This window comes from Jaculus jaculus, chromosome 7, assembly GCF_020740685.1.
Source record: "Jaculus jaculus isolate mJacJac1 chromosome 7, mJacJac1.mat.Y.cur, whole genome shotgun sequence".
NCBI classification, from domain to species: domain Eukaryota; kingdom Metazoa; phylum Chordata; class Mammalia; order Rodentia; family Dipodidae; genus Jaculus; species Jaculus jaculus.
This window is the reverse complement of record NC_059108.1, coordinates 68,963,011-68,975,650: the sequence shown is the minus strand read 5'-3', so window position 1 is coordinate 68,975,650 and position 12,640 is coordinate 68,963,011. Positions and strand designations below refer to the sequence as shown.

General features: G+C 42.2%; 1 protein-coding gene across 3 annotated transcripts in view; it reads left to right on the top strand.

Moving 5' to 3' along the window:
* Slc7a7 (solute carrier family 7 member 7) overlaps positions 1–12,640 on the top strand; it is a 127,609-nt gene that overhangs the window by 103,527 nt on the left and 11,442 nt on the right. The gene's annotated exons all lie outside the window — the stretch shown is intronic.

Genomic DNA, 12,640 nt, shown 5'->3' with positions numbered 1-12,640 from the left:
GAGACTGCAGAGTGAATTCCAGATCAGCTTGGGCTAGAGTGAGACCCTACCTCAAAAAAGCAAAACAAAACAAAAAAAGCACTGGTATGGTCTGTTTTTTCTCCCCAGCCTTATGATAAAGTTTGGCTGTTTATTGTCATTTTTATTATTACCTAGGCAAGTATCTGAATAGGATCAGAATTCTGCTTCTCTGAAAGAGCAGAAAACAGTGAGTAGACAGTGGATGGAAAGGAGAAAGGATTAAATATCTCTTTCAAGAATCTAGTTTTTCCTTCTCAAAATGAAGTGGCCCATGGGCCAGAATGAATGACGCCAGGACACAATGAAACTGGAGAGTCTGAGGGTGGAGTATTACCAGGAGAACTCAGGCAGGGAGGTTTTTTTTCTTTCTTTTTTAAGTTTCTTTCAAGGTAGAATCTCATATCCCAGACTGACCTGTGTCTCACTGTGTAGGTTCAGACTGGCCTTTAACTCACAGATATCCTCCTGCCTTTGCCTCCTGAGTGTTGGGATTAAAGATGTGCAACACCACACCTGGCTTGGGGGGAGGGGTTAACTTTTTATTTATTTCAGAGAGAGAGAATGGGCATGACAGTCTCAACCCACTGTAAATGAACTCCAGATGCATGCATCACTTTGTGTATTTGGCTTTCATGGATCCTGAGGAATGGTTCAGTGGTTAAGGCACTTGCCTGAAAAGCCAAAGGACCCAGATTTGATTCCCCAGGACTCATATAAGCCAGATGCACAAGGTGGCACATGCGTCTGGAGTTTGCTTGCAGTGGCTAGTCTCCTACCTCTGCCTCCTGAGTGCTGGGATTAAAGGCGTGTGCCACCATACCTGGCTTGTTCATCTCATTTAAATGGGTACTGGAGAATTGATGACTGGGCCATCATTCTTTGCAAGCAAGCTCCTTCATCTATCACTGAGTTACCTTCATAGCCCTTCTTCCACCTTCTTTGAAACAGGGTCTCTTGCCATTACAAACAAGAGCCAATATAGCTAACCCATGAGCATTGGATTCATGTGGCTCTGCCTCCCTTTTTTTTTTTCAAATTTTTTTAATTAACAACTTCCATGATTATAAAAAATATCCCATGGTAATGCCCTCCTCCCCCACTTTCCCCTTTGAAACTCCATTCTCCATCATACCCCTCCCCCTCTCAATCAGTCTCTATTTTATTTTTTTATTTTTAATTTTTAAATTTTTATTAACATTTTCCATGATTATAAAAAAATATCCCATGGTAATTCCCTCACTCACCCACACTTTCCCCTTTGAAATTCCATTCTCCATCATATTACCTCCCCATCTCAATCATGGTACTTACATATATACAATACCAACCTATTAATTACCCTCCTCCCTTCCTGTCTCTTCCCTTTATATCTCCTTTTTTTAAAAAATTTATTTATTTATTTATTTGAGAGAGACAGACACAGAGAGAAAGACAGATAGAGGGAGAGAGAGAGAATGGGCGCGCCAGGGATTCCAGCCTCTGCAAATGAACTCCAGACATGTGCGCCCCCTTGTGCATCTGGCTAACGTGGGACCTGGGGAACCGAGCCTCGAACCGGGGTCCTTAGGCTTCACAGGCAAGTGCTTAACCACTAAGCCATCTCTCCAGCCCAATATATCTCCTTTTTATTTATTTATTTATTTATTTATTTATTTATTTTTAATTTTTTTTTTTATTTGAGAGCGACAGACAGAGAAAGACAGATAGAGGGAGAGAGAGAGAATGGGTGTGCCAGGGCTTCCAGCCTCTGCAAACGAACTCCAGACGTGTGCGCCCCTTGTGCATCTGGCTAACGTGGGACCTAGGGAACCAAGCCTCGAACCTGGGTCCTTAGGCTTCACAGGCAAGCGCTTAACCACTAAGCCATCTCTCCAGCCCTATATCTCCTTTTTAGCTTACTGGCCTCTGCTACTGAGTATTTTCCTACTCACGCAGAAGCCCAATCATCTGTAGTTAGGATCCACATACGAGAGAGAACATGTGGCACTTGGCTTTCTGGGCCTGGGTTACCTCACTTAGTATAGTCCTTTCCAGGTCCGTCCATTTTTCTGCAAATTTCATAACTTCATTTTTCTTTACCGCTGAGTAGAACTCCATTGTATAAATGTGCCACATCTTCATTATCCACTCATCAGTTGAGGGACATCTAGGCTGGTTCCATTTCCCAGCTATTATAAATTGACCAGCAATAAACATGGTTGAGTACAGAGTCCTTAGGATATATGCCTAGAAGTGCTATGGCTGGGCCAATGGTAGATCAGTCTTTAGCTGTTTTAGGAACCTCCACACTGTTTTCCACAATGGCTGGACCAGATTGCATTCCCACCAGCAGTGTAGAAGGGTTCCTCTTTTTCTACATCCCCGCCAACATTTATGATCATTTGTTTTCATGATGGTGGCCAGTTTGACAGGAGTGAGATGGAATCACAATGTAGTTTTAATCTACATTTCCCTGATGACTAGTGACAGAAAATTTTTGAGATGCTTATATGCCATTCGTATTTCTTCCTTTGAGAATGCTCTATTTGGCTCCATAGCCCATTTTTGATTGGCTTGTTTGATTCCTTATTATTTAACTTTGTGAGTTCTTTGTATATCCTCTATCAGGTATATAGCTGGCGAAGATTTTTTTTCCCATTCTGTAGGTTGCCTCTTTGCTTTTTTCACTGTCTCCTTTGCAGTGCAAAGTCTTTGTAATTTCATGAGGTCCCAGTGATTAAATTGTGATTTTATTGCCTGAGCAATTGGGGTTGTATTCAGAAAGTCTTTGCCAAGACCAATATGTTGAAGGGTTTCCCCTACTTTTTCCTCTAGCAGTTTCAGAGGGAGAGGTCTAATATTAAGGTCTTTAATCCATTTGTACTTAATTCTTGTGCATGGAGAGAGAGAAGGATCTATTTTCATCCTTCTACATATACATATCCAGTTTTCCCAACACCATTTGCTGAAGAGGCTGTCTTTTCTCCAATGAGTATTTTTGGCATTTTTATCAAATATCAGGTGGCTATAGCTACCTGGACATACATCTGGGTCCTCTATTCTGTTTCACAGATCTACATGTCTGTTTTTGTGCCAGTACCATGCTGTTTTTGTTACTATGGCTCTGTAGTATAGGTTAAAATCAGGTATGGTGATACCACCAGCCTTATTTTTGTTGCTCAGTATTATTTTGGATATTCGAGGTTTTTTGTGATTCCAAATGAATTTTTGGATTTTTTTTCTAGTACCATGAAGAAAGCCTTTGGAATTTTGATAGTGATTGCATTAAATGTGTAGATTACTTTAGGTAAGATTTCCATTTTCACAGTATTGATTCTTCCAATCCAGGAACAAGGGAAGTTTCTCCACTTTCTAGTGTCTTCTGCAATTTCTCACTTGAGTGTTTTAAAGTTCTCATTGTTGAGATTCTTTATTTCGTTGGTTAGGTTTATTCCAAGGCACTTTATTTCTTTTGATGCAATTGTGAATGGGAGAGATTCTCTGATTTCATCCTCTGTGTATTTGTTAGCATATATGAAAGCTACTAATTTTTGTGTATTTATTTTGTATCCTGCTACATGGCTATAGGTTTTTATCAGCTCTAACAGTTTGCTAGTAGAGTCTTTAGGGTCCTTTATGTATAGAATCATGTCATCTGAAAATAATGATAACTTGATCTCTTCCGTTCCAATTTGTATCCCTTTTATGTGTGTCTCTTGCCTTATTGCTATGGCTAAGACTTCCAGAACTATATTGAATAAAAGTAGGGACAGTGGACACCCTTGTCTTGTTCCTGATTTTAATGAAAAAGCTTCCAGTTTTTCACCATTTAGTAATATATTGGCTGTAGGCATGTCATAAATAGCTTTTATTATATTGAGATATGTTTCTTTTATTCCCGGTCTCTGTAGGACTTTTATCATGAAGGGATGTTGGATTTTGTCAAATGCTTTCCCTGTGTCTAATGAGATGATCATGTGATTTTTGTCCTTTAACCAATTTATATAATGTGTTACATTTATAGATTTGCGTATATTGAACCATCCCTGCATCTCTGGGATAAAGCCTACTTGGTCAGGGTGAATGATCTTTTTGATATTCTCTTGTATTCTGTTTGCCAATATTTTGTTGAGAATTTTTGCATCTATGTTCATGAGGGCGATTGGTCTGTAATTTTCTTTTTTTGTTCTATCTTTGCCTGGTTTTGGTATCAGGGTGATGCTGGCCTCATAGAAGGAGTTTGGTAGAATTCCTTCTTTTTCTATTTCCTGGAAAAGCTTAAGAAGCAATGGTGTTAGCTCTTCCTTAAAAGTCTGGTAAAATTCAGCAGTGAATCCATCCGGGCCTGGGCTTTTTTTAGTTGGGAGATTATTGATAACTGTTTGGATCTCCATGCTTGTTATAGGTCTATTAAAGTGATTAATCTCATTTTGATTTAATTTAGGTAGGTCATATAGACCAAGGAAATCATCCATTTCTTTCAGATTTTCATACTTTGTGAAGTATATGTTTTTATAGTATGTCCCTATGATTTTTTGAATTTCTGTGGAATCTGTTGTGATGTTACCTTTTTCATTTCCGATTTTATTAATTTGTGTCTCTTCTCTCTTTCTTTTGGTCAGATTTGCTAAGGGTTTATCAATCTTGTTTATCCTTTCAAAGAACCAACTCTTTGTTTTACTAATTTTTTCTGTCTCTATTTCATTAATTTCTGCCCTAATCTTTATTATTTCTTCCTGTCTACTGATTGTTGGTTTGCCTTGTTCTTCTTTTTCCAAGGCTTTAAGGTGAGACATTAGGTCATTTATTTGTGACCGTTCTAATTTCTTTTTTCCTTTTCTTTTTTCTTTTTGGTTTTTCGAGGTAGGGTCTCACTCTGGCTCAGGCTGACTTGGAATGCACTGTGTAGTTTCAGGGTGGCCGCGAACTCCCGGCGATCCTCCTACCTCTGCCTCCGAAGTCTGGGATTAAAGGCGTGCGCCACCACGCCCGGCTTTAATTTCTTAATATAGGCACTTAAGGCTATAAATTTACCTCTTAGAACTATCTTCATTGTGTCCCAGAGATTTTGATATGTTGTGTTTTCATTATTGTTTGACTCTATTAATTTTTTGATTTCCTTCTTGAGTTCTTCATTGACCCATTCATCATTTAGTAGTGTATTGTTTAGTTTCCATGATTTTGTGTATGCTCTATAGCCTTTTTTTTTTTTAAATTTTATTTATTTGAGAGCAACAGACACAGAGAGAAAGACAGATAGAGGGAGAGAGAGAGAATGGGCACGCCAGGGCTTCCAGCCTCTGCAAACGAACTCCAGATGCATGCGCCCCCTTGTGCATCTGGCTAACGTGGGACCTGGGGAACTGGGCCTCGAAACGGGGTCCTTAGGCTTCACAGGCAAGTGCTTAACTGCTAAGCCATCTTTCCAGCCCTCTATAGCCTTTCTTGCTACTGATTTGTAGTTTAATTCCATTGTGGTCAGATAGAATGCAAGGAATTATTTCAATTTTCCTGAATTTGTTAAGATTTGCTTTGTGTCTTAATATATGGTCTATTTTAGAGAATGTTCCATGTGCTGCTGAAAAAAATGTATATTCTGCAGCCTTTGGATGAAATGTCCTGTATATATCTGTTACGTCCATTCCTTCTATGACCTCATTTAGTCCAGATGCCTCTCTGTTTATTCTTTCCCTGGATGACCTGTCAATTGATGAGAGTGGGGTGTTAAAGTCACCCACCACCACTGTGTTTGCTGTTATCTGTGACCTCAGTTCTAATAGTGGGTGTTTGATGAATTTGAGAGCCCTCATGTTAGGTGCATATATGTGTAGGATTGTAATGTCCTCCTGTTGTAGTGTGCCCTTAATCAATATAAAGTGACCTTCTTTATCTTTTTTGATTAACGTTGGACTGAAGTCTACCTTGTCAGATATTTGGATAGTAAGCCCTGCTTGTTTTCTAGGCCCATATGCTTGAAACACCCTTTTCCAACCTTTCATCCTAAGATAATGTCCATCTTTTGTAGAAAGGTGAGTCTCTTGGAGGCAACAAATTGTAGGATCCTGCTTTCTAACGCAGTCTGCAAACCTATGTCTTTTCGTTATGGCATTGAGGCCATTGATATTAAGAGATATTATTGAAAGGTGTGTATTTATGTTTGCCCTTTTTTTTTTTTTTTGTGGTTCCAGTTCTACCTTTGCTCTCTTATGTTAACTAGTATTTGAGTATTGCTTGTTTTTTCCAGGTTCCTTATATGTGTGCTTTTCCTTTTCTTCAGCATGGAGGATTCTATGAAGTATTTTCTGTAGAGCTGGTTTTGTCTTAAAATACTCTTTTAACCTGCTTTTGTTATGGAATGTCCTTATTTCTCCATCTATTTGGGTAGCTTTGCAGGTTAAAGTAACCTTGGTTGACAGTTGTTATGTTTCTGAACTTGGAATACATCACCCTTCTGGCTTTTAAAGTTTGTGTTGAGTAATCTGCTGTAATCCTGATGGGCTTGCCTTTGTAGGTAACTTGATTTTTCTCTCTAACTCCTTTCAATATTTTTTCTTTGGATTGTGTGTTTGGTAGTTTGATTATGATATGACGAGGAGAGGTTCTCTCCAGGTTTTGTCTGGCTGGGGTTCTAAAGGATTCCTGTATCTGCATTGGCACCTCTTTCCCAATTTGGGGGAAGTTTTCTTTTATGATTTTGTTGAAGATGCCTACTCTGCCTTTGGAGTGGAATTGTTCTCCTCCTACTATGCCCTGAATTCTTATATTTGATCTTTTCATAGTGTTCTGAATATCTTGAAATTCCCACTCATACTTTTCTATATGTTTGTCTTTCTCTTTGTTGGCCTGTATTAGATCTGCCACCTGGTCTTCTATCTTAGATATTCTGTCCTCTCCTTTATCCATTCTACTGGTGAGATTTTCTACAGAGTTTTTTATTTCATTAACTGTGTTCATTGCTAATAATTCTGACTGATTTTTCTTTATTATTTCTATTTCCTTATTTATGTATTGTATTGCCTTCTTTATTTCATGAAATTGGTGTCCTGCGTCTTCTTTGATTCTTTTGACTTCATCTTTGAGTTCCTCTTTGACTCCTTTGGTTTGTTCTCTGACTTCTTTGAACATATTTACAATCATTCTTTTGAAATCTTTCTCTGGCATTTCCTGTAACTTGTTCTCACTGGAGGTCATTTCTGGTGCATTAATACTGTTAGGTGGATTTATATTGTCTTGCTTTTTAGTGTTTCTTGTGTTATAATGTATATATTTTTGCATTTTGTAATAAGTTAATGCTTGGATTTTCTAGCTAGCTAGGTATTCTTAGCTGTATCAATTGATTTGATGTTATATATCTTCAGGATAGGAGCTTAAGGTGTTAGGTGTGGCTCTTAAGGCTCTCAGAGTATCTACAAAGGTGTTCCTAGGGGTTGAGTTTCCCTACTATGGGAGTATTCAAGTAGGCTGTTGGAATAAAATACAGGTAGATTCTAAAATTTAACTAAACACTGTACACATTCAATCAAAATCAGCCCCGAATATTTATGCAGAGTATTTATTATAACAACCAGATCCTCTATCAACAAAGAGGTTAAGATTTCTGGTCTGTTGAGAGATCCAAGTCAGCTTTTGACAAAGTGAGACCCTTCCCTGGTGCAATCAATCCCAGCTACCTTTTTGGATGATTTTGGTCTCAGTCAAGTTGCTGGCTTGGTCATTGGGCTGCTGACCTGATTTCTGGAGCTGGGCACTGGCTTTACCTGCGGGGCAAACCGAGCCTGGCAACTGTGGCCCTGCAGATCAGCACCCCCGCTGGTTGAACTGCTGCTGCTAAAGCTGCTGCTGCTGGGTCTGTCGCTGCTGCTGCTGAAGCTGCTGCTGCTGATTCCACTGCTGCTGCTGCCTCTGCTGCTGGGGCTGTAGCTGCCACTGCTGGAGCCACTGCTGCTGCTGTGTCCACTGCTGCTGCCGCCACTGAAGCTGCTGTTGCTCGATCTGCCATTGCTGCCTGTGAAGCTGCTGCTGCTGCTGCTCCTGGGGCCGCTGTTACCGGTGCCAGAGCCGCTGATGTTGCTGCTGGACTCTGCTCCTGCTTGGGTCCCACTGTCGGCTCAAGTTGGCGTGGCCGGGTCCCGGGACTGCTGCTCTGTTCGCTGGAGCTGGGCTCAGGTGGTGGGGGAGGGAGGGAGCCGCAGTTGCTCTAGTTCTCTTGCTGTTCCACGTGTTTTTCTACCTCGTGGTCTGGTCCTCTTTTGCTCACTGCTGCTGTCCCTTCATGTTTCCTGAGTTGTGGAGAGTGCTGGTGTGAGTGGAAGCTCCCCTCACCTGGCTTTTCCTGAGGCTTGAGCTGAGCCTGGCAGCTTTCTGGTGTGCCGCCGCAGCTGCCATGGTTGGCGGAGCTGCCGGGGCCGCTTTTGCTGGCCTGTGCAGGCTCTGGATCTCTTCTACTTCTCTGCTGCTGCTTCAATTTCCTATATACCTCACTTTTTAGTAAAAATGTGTATTTTGCTGAGTTTTTTCGGTCTTTGTTCCTCCCTAGGCTGCTTTGGCTTGGTATCTACACCACCATCTTAACCGGAAGTCCTCTCTTTTATTTTGATATCATGATCTTTTCCTATATTATGATGGTCTTATGTAGGTAGTGTCAGGTACTTCTGAGGTCATGGATATTTAGGCCATTTTGTGTCTGGGGGGAGCACATTGTAAGGAGTCCTACCCTTCCTTTGGCTCTCACATTTTTTCTGCCATCTCTTCTGCAATAGACCCTGAGCCTTGGAAGGTATGATAGAGATATTACAGTGCTGAGCACTCCTGTCACTTCTTTCTGGCACCATGATGCCTTCTGAGTCATTCCAAGGTCACTGCCATCTCAAAAGAGAAGATTCTCTACCAAAAGTGAGAGTAGCATTAGTATATGGGTATGAACATTAACAGAAGTGCTTACTGGGCAGTTTGATAAGTATAGTATATTTAGCCAGACAGCAGCAGACATTACATGCCTAGGGCTCATGACTACCCCTGTTTTAAGTTTTCAGTATCAGGGATGTATTCTCTCCCATGGAGCAGGCCTCTAGTCTAGTTAGAGGGCAGTTGGTTTCTGCCATGACAGATGTGCCACTATTGCTCCCATTGGCTCATTTGGCCTGGCTTCTTCCTCCCATTTTTGCAGGTACATTGGGATTACAAGGTACATATGTCACTGTGTGTCTGCTTTTATGTGGGTGCTGAGAATTGAAATTGGGTCAGTAGTTGTTGCAAGAAAGCACCTTTAACCTCTAAGCAATTTCTTCAGCAGTTTTTTTTTTGTTTGTTTGTTTGTTTGTATATGTGTGTGTAATGTGGTGTGGTTATGTGTATGGTATGGTGTGGTGTGGCATCCCAATGCTCACCTGTGGTGGCCAGAGTGATGGCTGGAACTTTGGGTATCCCAGCCCATTGCTGTTATGCTTAGTCTTTGTTTTGATTCAGAGTCTCTATTGATTCTGGAACTTGCAGGACTCTTGACAGTTCTCTAGTCTTTGCTCCTTTGTGTGTGTGTGAGGTTACAGGCACTAGTGGCTCCACACAGCAGTTTATGTGGGATCTAGACATCTGAGCTGTGGTGGTCTAGGTCTCCTTGGCCCCTCATGCTTGCCCAGGAAGTATACTTAATCACTGAGCTGTCTCTCCAGCCTTCCCCAACTTTTTTTTTTTTTTTTTTTGAGTTAGGCCCTTACTCTAGCCCAGGCTGATCTGGAATCCCCTGCAGTTCAGGCTGGCCTGGAACTTACCCTGTAGCCCAAGCTGGCCTTGAACTCATGGGAACCTTCCTGCTTTGTCTCCCGAGGGCTGGGATTAAAGGTGTGAGCCACCATGCCTGGTTTAAAAAATTTGTGTGTGTGTGTGGTATGTGTGCCCAGCAGGGCCTCTTCCTGTTACAAATGAATGCCACATGTTAGTGACAACACTTTTTGCATCCAGCTTTAGGTAGGTGACTTGGGAATTGAACCTTGCCAGAAGGCTCTGTAAGCAAGAGCCTTTAACAGCTGGGTTATCTTCCCAGCCACCCAGCTTTGCTGTTGTTGACAGGGTCTTACTCTGTAGCTCAGGATGACCTGAAACTCACTTTAGACCAGCAGGTAATCTTGCCTTAGGCCTCCCAGTGCTGATAGCCCTGAGCCTCCATCCTCACCTAAGGAGTGGTTTGTGTGTATGGCCTGAAGCTTTGTAAGCTCAGCACTGAGCACCTCTTTCTGCACTGGAAAGGCAGAGCAAAGCAGACCTTGCCCCTGGGAGCTGGGAGAAGCATTATGGTATTTCAGTTGTAGAGGATGGAAGAAGCCATGAAGTGATTCACTCTATGGGGTGGAGGTGTGCTAGGGGCTCGGGGTGGGGGGTAATATATGTCTGTATGCCTGCCTAGGAGGCTGCAAGAGGTCTGGCGTATATTCTGATGAGGTGAGCCTGAGTTGTTTCCTGTGATTTTCTTCTTGGGTGTTCTGGTCAACCTCACAGCATGTGTGAACTTCCCTTTTTGGATTTCTTCTAAAGCAGAGAATTATAACTATTAGGGTAATGAATTTCTCTGTAATTATTATTAATTTTGGTATTAAGATTAGAACCTGGGGCCTCACACATGCTATGCTCATGCTGTAGCATCTCATCCAGGTAAGGGGATTGTCTCTGGCTTGGATAGAAGGCTAGTGCTTCTGTATTGTCCAGGTAGGAAGTTCATATCCTCATGCTTCAGAGACTCCTGTTCTCTGAATATGATGGTTTGATTCAGGTATCCCCCATAAACTTAGGTATTCTGAATGCTAGGTCCCCAGGTGATGGTAATTTTGGAATTAACGCCTCCTGGAGGCAGTGTATTTTGGGGGATGGGCTTATGGGTTTTATAGCCAGTTTCCCCTTGCCAGTGTTGGGCACACTCTCCTGTTGCTAGTGTTAGCCAGGAGGTGATATCTACCCTCTGCTCATGCCATCATTTTTTTCCTGCCATAATGGAACTTCCCCTCGAGCCTGTAAGCCAAAATAAACTATTTTTTTTCCCCACAAGCTGCTCTTGCCTGGGTGATTTCTACCAGCAATGTGAACCTGACTATAACAGTTATGTTGGTACCAGGAGTGGGGTTGTTGCTAGACACCTGGCTGTGTGGCTTTGGCCTTTTGGAGCTGATTTTCAAGAGGAATGTGGAAGGATTTGAAACCTCTGCCTAAGAGATGCCTTGCAGTGCTGTAAGTACAGCTTTATGGATTCTTCTGGTCAGAGTTGAAATACCTGAATCCAGTAAGAACTATGGACTGTGAGGTTTGGCTTATGAGGTGTGAAAAGGAGCTTTGTCTGGACTGGGCTTGAAGCAGTTTGTGTGAAAGGCTTGCTGTTATTCCTGTGTCCTAAGAACTTGTGCCGGGTTGCTTTGCATCAAAATGGACTGGTGTGTGCAGAGGGATATGGCACAGAAAGAAATCTTTGGGCCAAAACTGCTGCTGTTCAGCCTGCAATTGTATGAGAGATTACAACCATTGAGATTGGGCCAGCTGATCTGCATTGTGACAACAGAAAAATGCAGTATTTTGAAGGAGCCTTAGTGCTCAAGGAGCATCCTGTTCTTCAGTCTGCTTTATCCCCCCCTGGATCAACAAATTGGCACCTTACCTGGTATATTGGGGAGTATAAGAAATGCAAGAAAGAGAGGGTCACTGAGTTTTCAACATGGGTCTTGTGTTTTGGATATGGCCATGGACAGTGTGAAACAGGTTTGCTGGATGCCTGCATGGAGACCCCATGGGGCCATGAGGATGAACCGTGGATTGCAGTGGAGACCCAGTAGAGATGTGGGGACCATGAGATGTTGGATGAAATAAAATGCAATGCATTCAGTCCAACTTTCAAAGTCTCCATATTTTTTATCAATCCTAATAATGCTCAAACATCCCCATAATCCAAGGTCTTCACTGAACCATAATACCAAAAAGAATCCCCCCAAAACCCATAATAGCACAGAATAAACACACTGCAAAAGATGGCATAGCAAAGAAATATTCAACCACTACAAGATTTAAAACAGCCAGATCAAACATCAAACTCTGTAGCTCCAAGTCCAGCAACTCTAGTCAGTGACAAGTTTCCAAGTCTCACCAGGAACAAGTCTCTGGAGTTCCAATTCAACCCCTTCAGCTAGGTTACTCACAGTCCTAGAAAACTTCATCCAGGACCAGCAGCTTTCCTTAGCAGCCATCTCATGGTACCCACATCTCTTAACCGCTAAGCCATCTCTCCAGCCTGGAATGTGGTGGTTGGATTCAGGTGTCCCCCATAAAGTTTGGTGTTCTGAATGGTAGGTTCCCAGCTGATGGCAATTTTGGAATTAATGCCTCCTGGAGGCAGGTGGGCTTATGGTTATTATAGCCAGTTTCCCCTTGCCAGTGTTTGGCACATCCTTCTGTTGCTATTGTCCACCTTTTGCTGGCCAGAGGCTGATGTCCGCCCTCTGCTCATGCCATCACTTCCCCCTGCCATGATGGAGCTTCCCCTCAGCCTGTAAGCCAAAACAAACTATTTTCCCACAAGCTCCTCTTGGTTGGGTGATTTCTACCAGCAATGTGAACCTGACTTAACACTGCAGGAATCTTTCCAAGCATGGACAAGCATCTGAGTGTA